Source organism: Biomphalaria glabrata, chromosome 9 (genome assembly GCF_947242115.1).
Source record: "Biomphalaria glabrata chromosome 9, xgBioGlab47.1, whole genome shotgun sequence".
Lineage (NCBI taxonomy): Eukaryota > Metazoa > Mollusca > Gastropoda > Planorbidae > Biomphalaria > Biomphalaria glabrata.
Genome location: NC_074719.1, coordinates 13,921,826 through 13,931,798, shown reverse-complemented (window position 1 = coordinate 13,931,798; position 9,973 = coordinate 13,921,826).

Sequence of the window (9,973 nt, the reverse complement as noted above, 5' to 3'; positions counted from 1 at the left end):
CCATAAAGTATCTATGCCTCCATAAAGTATCTATGCCTCCATAAAATATCTATGCCTCCATAGCTCTCTATCTATGCCTCCATAAAGTATCTATGCCTCCATAGTTCTCTATCTATGCCTCCATAAAGTATCTATGCCTCCATAGTTCTCTATCTATGCCTCCATAAGGTTCTCTATCTATGCCTCCATAAAGTTATCTATCTATGCCTCCATAAAGTATCTATACCTACAAAAATACTTTATCTATGTCTTCATAGGTATTTATGCCTAAATGCCTACATAAAGTACTCTATCTATGTCTCCATAAAGTATCTATACCTTTTTTTGTGCGCACAAATAGCTGAGGAAAAGAGAACAGCGCTGGCCAAAAAAAAAAAAATGCCAGAGAAGAAAAGAAAGGCCATTGACACTAGCTCCAACTGGAATAACCTACCCAGTGTGCAACAGAACATTCCGGGCTCACCAGCCACATGAGGAGGCATAAAACCCCAGAGCAAATCCCTCAGCCCCCTGGATGACAAAGTGGTCATCATTGAATCACGATGGACGAACTATATATATATATATATATATATATATATATATATATATATATATATATATATATATATATATATTGCTTTTGGCTTAAAGAGTGATATTGGTCTTCGAGAGCCAATTATCACTTTTAAAATATTCTGCGCAGGCTGAAGGCAATGCAGTAATAAGCCCACAAATATATATATATATATATATATATGCCTACATAAAGTATATTATATATGCCTACATAAAGTACCTATGCCTACATAAAATACTTATACTTATGCAGTATTTATTCTTACATAAAGTACTCTATCTATGCCAACATAAAGTACCAATGCCTCCATAAAGTATCTATGCCTACATAAAGTACTATGCCTACATAGAATAAATATGCCTACATAAAGTACTTAAGTTTCCTTAAAGTATCTATACCTACTTAAAGTATCTTTGCCTACATAAAGTATATATGCCAACATAAAGTACTCTATGCCTACATAAAGTACCTATGCCTACATAGAATAACTATGCCTACATAAAGTACTTAAGTTTCCTAAAATATCTATACCTACATAAAGTACTCTACAGCACAACACACTAACAAGTAGGATAATGCAATCAACACACTAACAAGTGCATGTACAATAAGTTCTTACAACGGGACACACGGTGAAGACAAAGACAATAAAACATGTCAACATTAACTCTTGGAATCAATGAAGTATTAACACTGACATCGATCTGACTGCCCATTGTCTCTGCAGGTTAATCACTTGTGTGTTCAATTGCTGCTGGGTATATAGTTGAAGCGTAAGGAATAGTCTTCGCGACGCACAGTTCGTTTTTATGTTGGGGGTCAATGTAATAAGATTGTAATCTGAACTGCTGGAGTTATATTACGTGCTGTGAAGCATTGTGATGGGGAGTGATCTTTATGCCAATTGCAACAAAACACTGAAACAGTTTAATTATAGATCTAATACACATAATGATAAATGTCAATGACTATAAAACTAATTTCCGGAAGTAGTCTCCATGTCTAACTGCTTACGCAGACGTCGAGCACGAGATAAATCCACGCCGTTCAATTGATTTTATTTTTAATGTTTTAAGTCTTAGACACTCAAAAAAAAAAAAAAGCTAAAATAATTTATTCTTCAAAATGGCTTAAATGAATAAAAAAAAAAGATTGTTAATTTCTTTTGTTTGCGTGCCATCAAAATCACGTGAATAAACTTGGTTTAAAAATCAGATTATTTTGTAAAGTATTTCTTTACTTTTATTGAAATAATTTGTAAACTAGATGGCTGCCTGGCCGTGCGGTATGCGCACTGGACTGTCGTTCGGTCGTCTCGATGGTCCCGGGTTCATGTCCTGCCCGCTGCCGACCCCCGTTGTCCTGCGGGAGGTTTGGACTAGAAAGTCAATTATTTTCAACTCTGAAAGAACTTGCGAAACATCTTAAACACTTTACAAAAGTGTTGTTAGCACCATATTTGTGTTCCACACTCAAACACACAAAATACTCAAAAAGGCACAAAAAATAAAGACACATTCCTCGTTCTATATGCTAGGACAAATGTGTACAAATGCTCTTTCTTCCCTAGTGCTATTAGAGCATGGAATGGGTTGCCTGAGCTAGCCAGGAAAACCATTGACTTGGCAGAATTTAGGTCATTGGTTAACATGCCTGACTAGATGCATGACGCGTAGGACGTAATCATCTTCCTTTTGAAAAAAATGTCTGTATTTTATAAGATAAGAACACTGATGTAGGCCCATACCACCTACAAGTTAGTAAAACAAACAGCTTTTTAATACATTTTTGAAAAAAAACAAAAAAACAATCATATTGTATTTACTATATTCGTTTTCAACTAATCAGAATTGGCCGCTGTACCTATTTTAACCACAAGGCGATGTTGAAATTTATTTTTAGTAGTGCATTTAGCTATTGACATTTAAACATCACATACAGAAGGAGAAACTCAAAAAATCCACAGCGTCTTTTCCCTAAGGAGACGCCTTAGAAATTAAAAGCATTCTGATCGTATTTCTCTATCACTATTACAGATTCTAATTGTGAGACTAGAAATAGTCCTAGGCTGTATGGGGGGGGGGGGGAGTAATACATACATTTGCATTCCTATAAGCTGGACATGCTTTATGTCGCAATTATTTCATATTGAGTTTACGGTTTAATAACAAAGAAAAACAAACTGGCCACTATATTTTTGACCCTTTGAAAACTTCGAAATAGTCCAGAACTGAAAAAAAAAACAATAATCTAATTGAAGATACACGATTCATAAGGAAAATGTAGATCTAGAAGCTTTACTGAATTTGTTACGAACGTCCGACAAGTGTCAAGGTAACCTTTATTATTTGCAAAAAGAGTTAATTTTTTTCTTTTTATAATTTAGACAGAGAAACCAGGGGGAGTAACCACACCCTCAGTGGTACTGTGTCAATAATGAACTCCTGTAGTAACTGACGTCAGTATTATTTATTGCCCCTGTGAACTGGTATTGATTTCACTTTCTTGTTTTGTTTTCATGTCTACGCTGTGGACACGGATACATGACAATAGACAGAAACATTTTATGTCAGGGGAAGTAATGAACTCTAAGTGCCTGTCTTACTTTATTGTAGCTTTTGGTGACATTTGTTTAAATATTCAGATGAGAGAGAGAGAGAGAGAGAGAAAGGGGGGGGGGCAGTGAAAGCCAACTAATTATCTTCTTTTATGAAGGAACGTCTGTAAACTGATAAGATAAGGTTATGAATAGTTTGAATATTTTACTCCAACTAGCACTGCAGAGTCTCGTGCCTCCAAATGTCTCTAGCCTCACTTTTAATAGAATCATTTTTATAAGATCGGGGGTGAATGAATTTTTATTATTTATTTATTTTTGGAATCTGAAATCTTTGTTTTGAATCCTTAAAAAAAATGGGGAACAACATTTCAAGTGTGTAAAGCGTTTCAATAATTCTTCTGTTTACAACTCACTCTGTCTGTCTGTCTGTCTGTCTGTCTGGTGAACGTTATTTCTGGTTTCCCTTGTACTTTGCTCTACTTCCTCATGTCTCGGCATTTTGTTCAGTTCTACGTACAACAGCATGAACATTGCGCTAAACAAAAACAATACAAAATATTTTCAATCGCACAAATTTATTATTGTTAGTCTAGATCAATTAAAATTAATTAGGCCTACATGATTGATTCATAATTAATACGATTTCATCAACATATGACTTGGCTGTTTTCTTTAGAATCTCTTTCATTCTAAAGTAAGTGGAAATAAAAAGAAACCCAGCAAGAAATAAAAAAAGTTTTGGGCCATTTTTTTTTTAAAAAAGCTCTCTCCAACACTTTAGAGGCCCGGTGACTGAGTGATAAAGCGCTTTTCTTCCGAATCAGAGGGCCCTGGTTCGAATCCTGGTGAATTTCTGGATCTTTAGGGTGCGTCTGAGTCCACACAGCTCTAATGTGTACCTGACATTAGTAAGGGAAAAGTAAAGGCGGTTGGTCGTTGTGCTGGCCACATGACACCCTCGTTAACCGTGGGCTACATAAACAGATGAACTTTTCATCATCTGCCCTGTAGACCGCAAGGTCTAAAAGCGGAACTTATCCCGCACTATTATTGTTGCCTAGCTGGGTCATTGTCATGTATTTCTCACGTTTAGGTCAAGCATTGCTGATTGCCTAGCTGACCACTGTCCTGTATTTCTCACGTTTAGGTCAAGCATTGCTGATTGCCTAGCTGATCATTGTCATGTATTTCTCACCTTTAGGTCAAACATTGCTGATTGCCTAGCTGGGTCATTGTCATGTATTTCTCACGTTTAGGTCAAGCATTGCTGATTGCCTAGCTGGGTCATTGTCATGTATTTCTCACGTTTAGGTCAAGCATTGCTGATTGCCTAGCTGATCATTGTCATGTATTTCTCACCTTTAGGTCAAATATTGCTGATTGCCTAGCTGGGTCATTGTCATGTATTTATCACGTTTAGGTCAAGCATTGCTGATTGCCTAGCTGACCACTGTCCTGTATTTCTCACGTTTAGGTCAAGCATTGCTGATTGCCTAGCTGATCATTGTCATGTATTTCTCACCTTTAGGTCAAACATTGCTGATTGCCTAGCTGGGTCATTGTCATGTATTTCTCACGTTTAGGTCAAGCATTGCTGATTGCCTAGCTGGGTCATTGTCATGTATTTCTCACGTTTAGGTCAAGCATTGCTGATTGCCTAGCTGATCATTGTCATGTATTTCTCACCTTTAGGTCAAACATTGCTGATTGCCTAGCTGGGTCATTGTCATGTATTTCTCACGTTTAGGTCAAGCATTGCTGATTGCCTAGCTGGGTCATTGTCATGTATTTCTCACGTTTAGGTCAAGCATTGCTGATTGCCTAGCTGGGTCATTGTCATGTATTTCTCACGTTTAGGTCAAGCATTGCTGATTGCCTAGCTGATCATTGTCATGTATTTCTCACCTTTAGGTCAAACATTGCTGATTGCCTAGCTGGGTCATTGTCATGTATTTCTCACGTTTAGGTCAAGCATTGCTGATTGCCTAGCTGACCACTGTCCTGTATTTCTCACGTTTAGGTCAAGCATTGCTGATTGCCTAGCTGATCATTGTCATGTATTTCTCACCTTTAGGTCAAACATTGCTGATTGCCTAGCTGACCACTGTCCTGTATTTCTCACGTTTAGGTCAAGCATTGCTGATTACCCAACTGACCACTGTCCTGTATTTCTCACGTTTAGGTCAAGCATTGCTGATTACCTAACTGACCACTGTCCTGTATTTCTCACGTTTAGGTCAAGCATTGCTGATTGCCTAACTGACCACTGTCCTGTATTTCTCACGTTTAGGTCAAGCCTTGGTGATCTTCCGTAGGAGTAGAAAGGAACAATCTGAATTTGTTCCTAGTTTCTTTTGTGACCTTTAAAAAATGCATCCTCGGACATTTCTAAATTTAATATCGATTATCGATTTCATCAATTTATCAATTTCATAATTGTCCTGAGTTTGACATCTTTCGCTAACGTCATAGAAATCGTGCAATGCTTTGTATAGTTTATAACTGAAGTTCACATTTATATACTGAAGTAACAAACTATCTAGTTTAGTGATTGTTGCGTGTGTAAGGCCGATGTGTTTGTGCGTGAACTATTACATAGGGCATAAGGTACACAGACCTATATATATATATATATATACACACACACACACAATAATATACATATACATTATGGGCCTACATCAAGCTATTGAAGACGAGAATGTGAAGAATTCGAAAGAACTATAACTCTTCAGTCTGTCTATACTTCTGGGTTGTTCAACTTGTTCGAGTCCACAATAAAAACATAACATAAAAACACTTCATAAAAGACTCCCTATTGCCTAGCCCTATATGAACAGCAATATAATATATAAAGTATTTCTGACTGCATTATCTGTAACGTTGAGTGCATACCGTTAATGCAAGGGAGAAGAGTGTGTAGTCTGAGCCTAATGAATACATAAACATTGTTAATGATCAAAGAGAACACTCCTCTTCCCTTTTATTTTTAAAGGACAAATGTTAGAAATAGTTTTTGAATTAGAGTGTAGCACTGTAGTCCTTTGATGCGTGATATGTAGCAGTTTGTTGTGGAAGTTTTATATCGGTGTGATGTAGCAGTGCCAAGTAGTAGTGTCACGTAGTAGTGTCACGTAGTAGTGTCACGTAGCTGTGTCACGTAGCTGTGTCACGTATTATTGTGTTATTTCCCCTGTCTCTAACATTGTCTTTAAAGAGCGTCATGAGATCCAAACACTGTATTCTAGGTGACTTTCTTTTCAAGCCGTACAAGCCAATCAATTATCCACACGATTTTCAAGCGTCTTTTCCTCTTTATAAATTTTCATTTGAAAAAAAAAAAGAAGAGCTTTCCTTTATATTTATCTTATTAAATATATATAATTCTCTACGTCGCCCAACCATGCGGGACACCACGCACGCACGCCGACTCTCTAGCCCTCGATGAAAAAGTCATGGAAAGAGAGCTCTTTTATTTCTGCAAATCGGACTAGAGTTACCCCACGTATCTTTCGCGGCGACAGAGAGCGCGGTTCAGAAAAAAAAAGGGGGGGGGGAGAACAAGTAATCTTCTTTCTGTATATATATAATTCTTTACGTCGCCTAACCATGCGGGACGCCCCTCCCGCCCGCACCCGCGCCTTCCTCGCTCTCCAGGCATGCGCACACGGTCGTTTGCCCAAACTTACCTATTTGGACAACTGTGTCTTTCAGAAAGTGTTCACCCGTCACTAAATAGCGCATGCTACGCCGCGGGTGGGCTAGTCCTATTAAATGAAAATATTGCACAGGGTCACGTTAAATAAAAAACACACACACAAACACAAAGAAAAAGTCTTTAATTAGTCTTCTTGTTAGTGTATTTCAGTATCTAGCGTGTCCACATATACACATACGCATAAATACACTATTCTACTTTTTGTATCTACTATGAAGTAAAGAGGATAAAAAAAAGTTTGATCACGTGATAAGCTACATTGACATCTACTGGCTAACGTGTCCAATATAAATATATATGTGTACATTAATATTCCTGTGCGTTGAGTGTTAACTTTCAACGCCCAGTGTTTATTTTTTAATTGTCTCTAGTCACATCGTAAATTCAGATTCAGTTGCTATTTAGATCGAGTTACTAGCAACATGTAAGTTGTTTGTTTTGTAGCAAAAACAGATCTTTCCAAGCATGTCGTAAGTTGAGCCATAAATTTTACGACACTCTTGAAGTAAAAGACGAGCTAAATAAGCGGATGTTTACGGTAAAGTTAATTAAGTAAATATAACGGTAGAAGTGTGTCTCAAATATTTAATAGTGACTCGCCTACAAGACCACACACCAGTGCTTTAGCTGTTGCATTCTCATTGCCCAAAGGCCAAAACTAGCAAACGATAAAAGTTAGTCTATTTGAAAAGTACCCTATCAGCAAACGCCAACCTAGATGGCGTGGTAGACTTCCGTGTGGCACGTGCTAGTGCTGCTTTTGGCAGACTTCAAGGACAAGTGTGGCAAAGGAGAGGACTCATCATATCAACAAAACTGAAAGTCCACAGTGCAACCGTTACTCTTATCTGCTTCAGAGTCCTGGACCAGACTTATATTCCCGCCACATCAAAAAGTTAAACTCCTTCCACCTACGCTGTCTTAAAAAAAGTTCATCAGGTGAACTGATTCAGCAAAATAACAGACGTTAAAATCCTACAGTTGTCACGTATGAGCAGTATCCCACCACAGCAAAAAGTTAAACTCCTTCCACCTACGCTGTCTAAGAAACATTCATCAGGTGAACTGATTCGGCCACATAACGGACGTTGAAATCCTACAGTTGTCACGTATGAACAGTATCCCACCACAGCAAAAAGGTTCCAGTTTTGGAGAGTGGGACATGTAGTCCGTATGCGAGAAAATTGCCATCCCAAACGACTTCTTTATGGGGAGCTGTGTGCAGGAAAGTGCTCTCAAGGGGGTCAAGGGAGTGACATATTGACATTCACGGCTGGAAAACACAAGCTCTCGATCGCTCATCATGGCGTGAAGCTGTGAGTGTCGCAGTCTCAAGATACGAGGCAAGGAGAGCGGCCAGCATGAAAGAACGCAGAGCCTAGAAAAGGCTTAGAGAAGAAGCAGGCCTATCTACAGTAGATCCAACTTACCCATGCCATGTTTGTGACCGCCTTTTTAGAGCGAAGATTGGACTTTATAGCCATCTTCGAGTTCATAGAAATTGAGAAATCTGGCTCATCTTCGACCACAAAGAAGGAGCGATATATCTGTGACGCCCTCTTTCACTCCCCCCCCCCCCCCCACCCGACGAAAACGAAAAAAAAAAATCAAGTACGCCCCCCTTCCACTCATAGCCAGCTAAAGCTCATGGAGTGGACCCCAACGTTTAGAGTTTGGCTGCTTTCTGAGCATGCTGCGATCCGATGAATTCTCGCGGCCTCTAGAGTATATTCCATCAAAGGACAAAAAATAGGAAGGTCAAATTAAGTTAAATAAAGAACATTGCGTCTCTGACTACAAAATGGAGGGCACACCCAGTAGATGTACTTCTGTAAGGGCACACATAGTAGATGTACTTCTGTAAGGGCACACCCAGTAGATGTACTTCTGTAAATGCATACCCAGTAGATGTACTTCTGTAAGGGCACACAGAGTAGATGTACTTCTGTAAGGGCACACATGGCACATGTACTTCTGTAAGGGCACACATAGCACATGTACTTCTGTAAGGGCACACATAGAAGATGTACTTCTGTAAGGGCACACATAGTAGATGTACTTCTGTAAGGGCACACCCGGTAGATGTACTTCTGTAAGGGCACACATAGCACATGTACTTCTGTAAGGGCACACATAGCACATGTACTTCTGTAAGGACACACCCAGTAGATGTACTTCTGTAAGGGCACACATAGCAGATGTACTTCTGTAAGGGCACACATAGTAGATGTACTTCTGTAAGGGCACACAAAGCACATGTACTTCTGTAAGGGCACACATAGCACATGTACTTCTGTAAGGGCACACACAGAAGATGTACTTCTGTAAGGGCACACATAGTAGATGTACTTCTGTAAGGGCACACCCAGTAGATGTACTTCTGTAAGGAAACACCCAGTAGATGTACTTCTGTAAGGACACACCCAGTAGATGTACTTCTGTAAGGGCACACATAGTAGATGTACTTCTGTAAGGGCACACCCAGTAGATGTACTTCTGTAAGGGCACACCCAGTAGATGTACTTCTGTAAGGGCACACCCAGTAGATGTACTTCTGTAAGGACACAACCAGTAGATGTACTTCTGTAAGGGCACACCCAGTAGATGTACTTCTGTAAGGACACACCCAGTAGATGTACTTCTGTAAGGACACACCCAGTAGATGTACTTCTATAAGGGCACACCCAGTAGATGTACTTCTGTAAGGACACACCCAGTAGATGTACTTCTGTAAGGGCACACCCAGTAGATGTACTTCTGTAAGGACACACCCAGTAGATGTACTTCTGTATGGGCACACATAGCACATGTACTTCTGTAAGGGCACACATAGCACATGTACTTCTGTAAGGACACACCCAGTAGATGTACTTCTGTAAGGGCACACATAGTAGATGTTTTTCTGTAAGGGCACACATAGCACATGTACTTCTGTAAGGACACACCCAGTAGATGTACTTCTGTGAGGGCACACATAGTAGATGTACTTCTGTAAGGGCACACCCAGTAGATGTACTTCTGTAAGGGCACACATAGTAGATGTACTTCTGTAAGGGCACACATAGCACATGTACTTCTGTAAGGGCACACATAGCACATGTACTTCTGTAAGGGCACACACAGAAGATGTACTTCT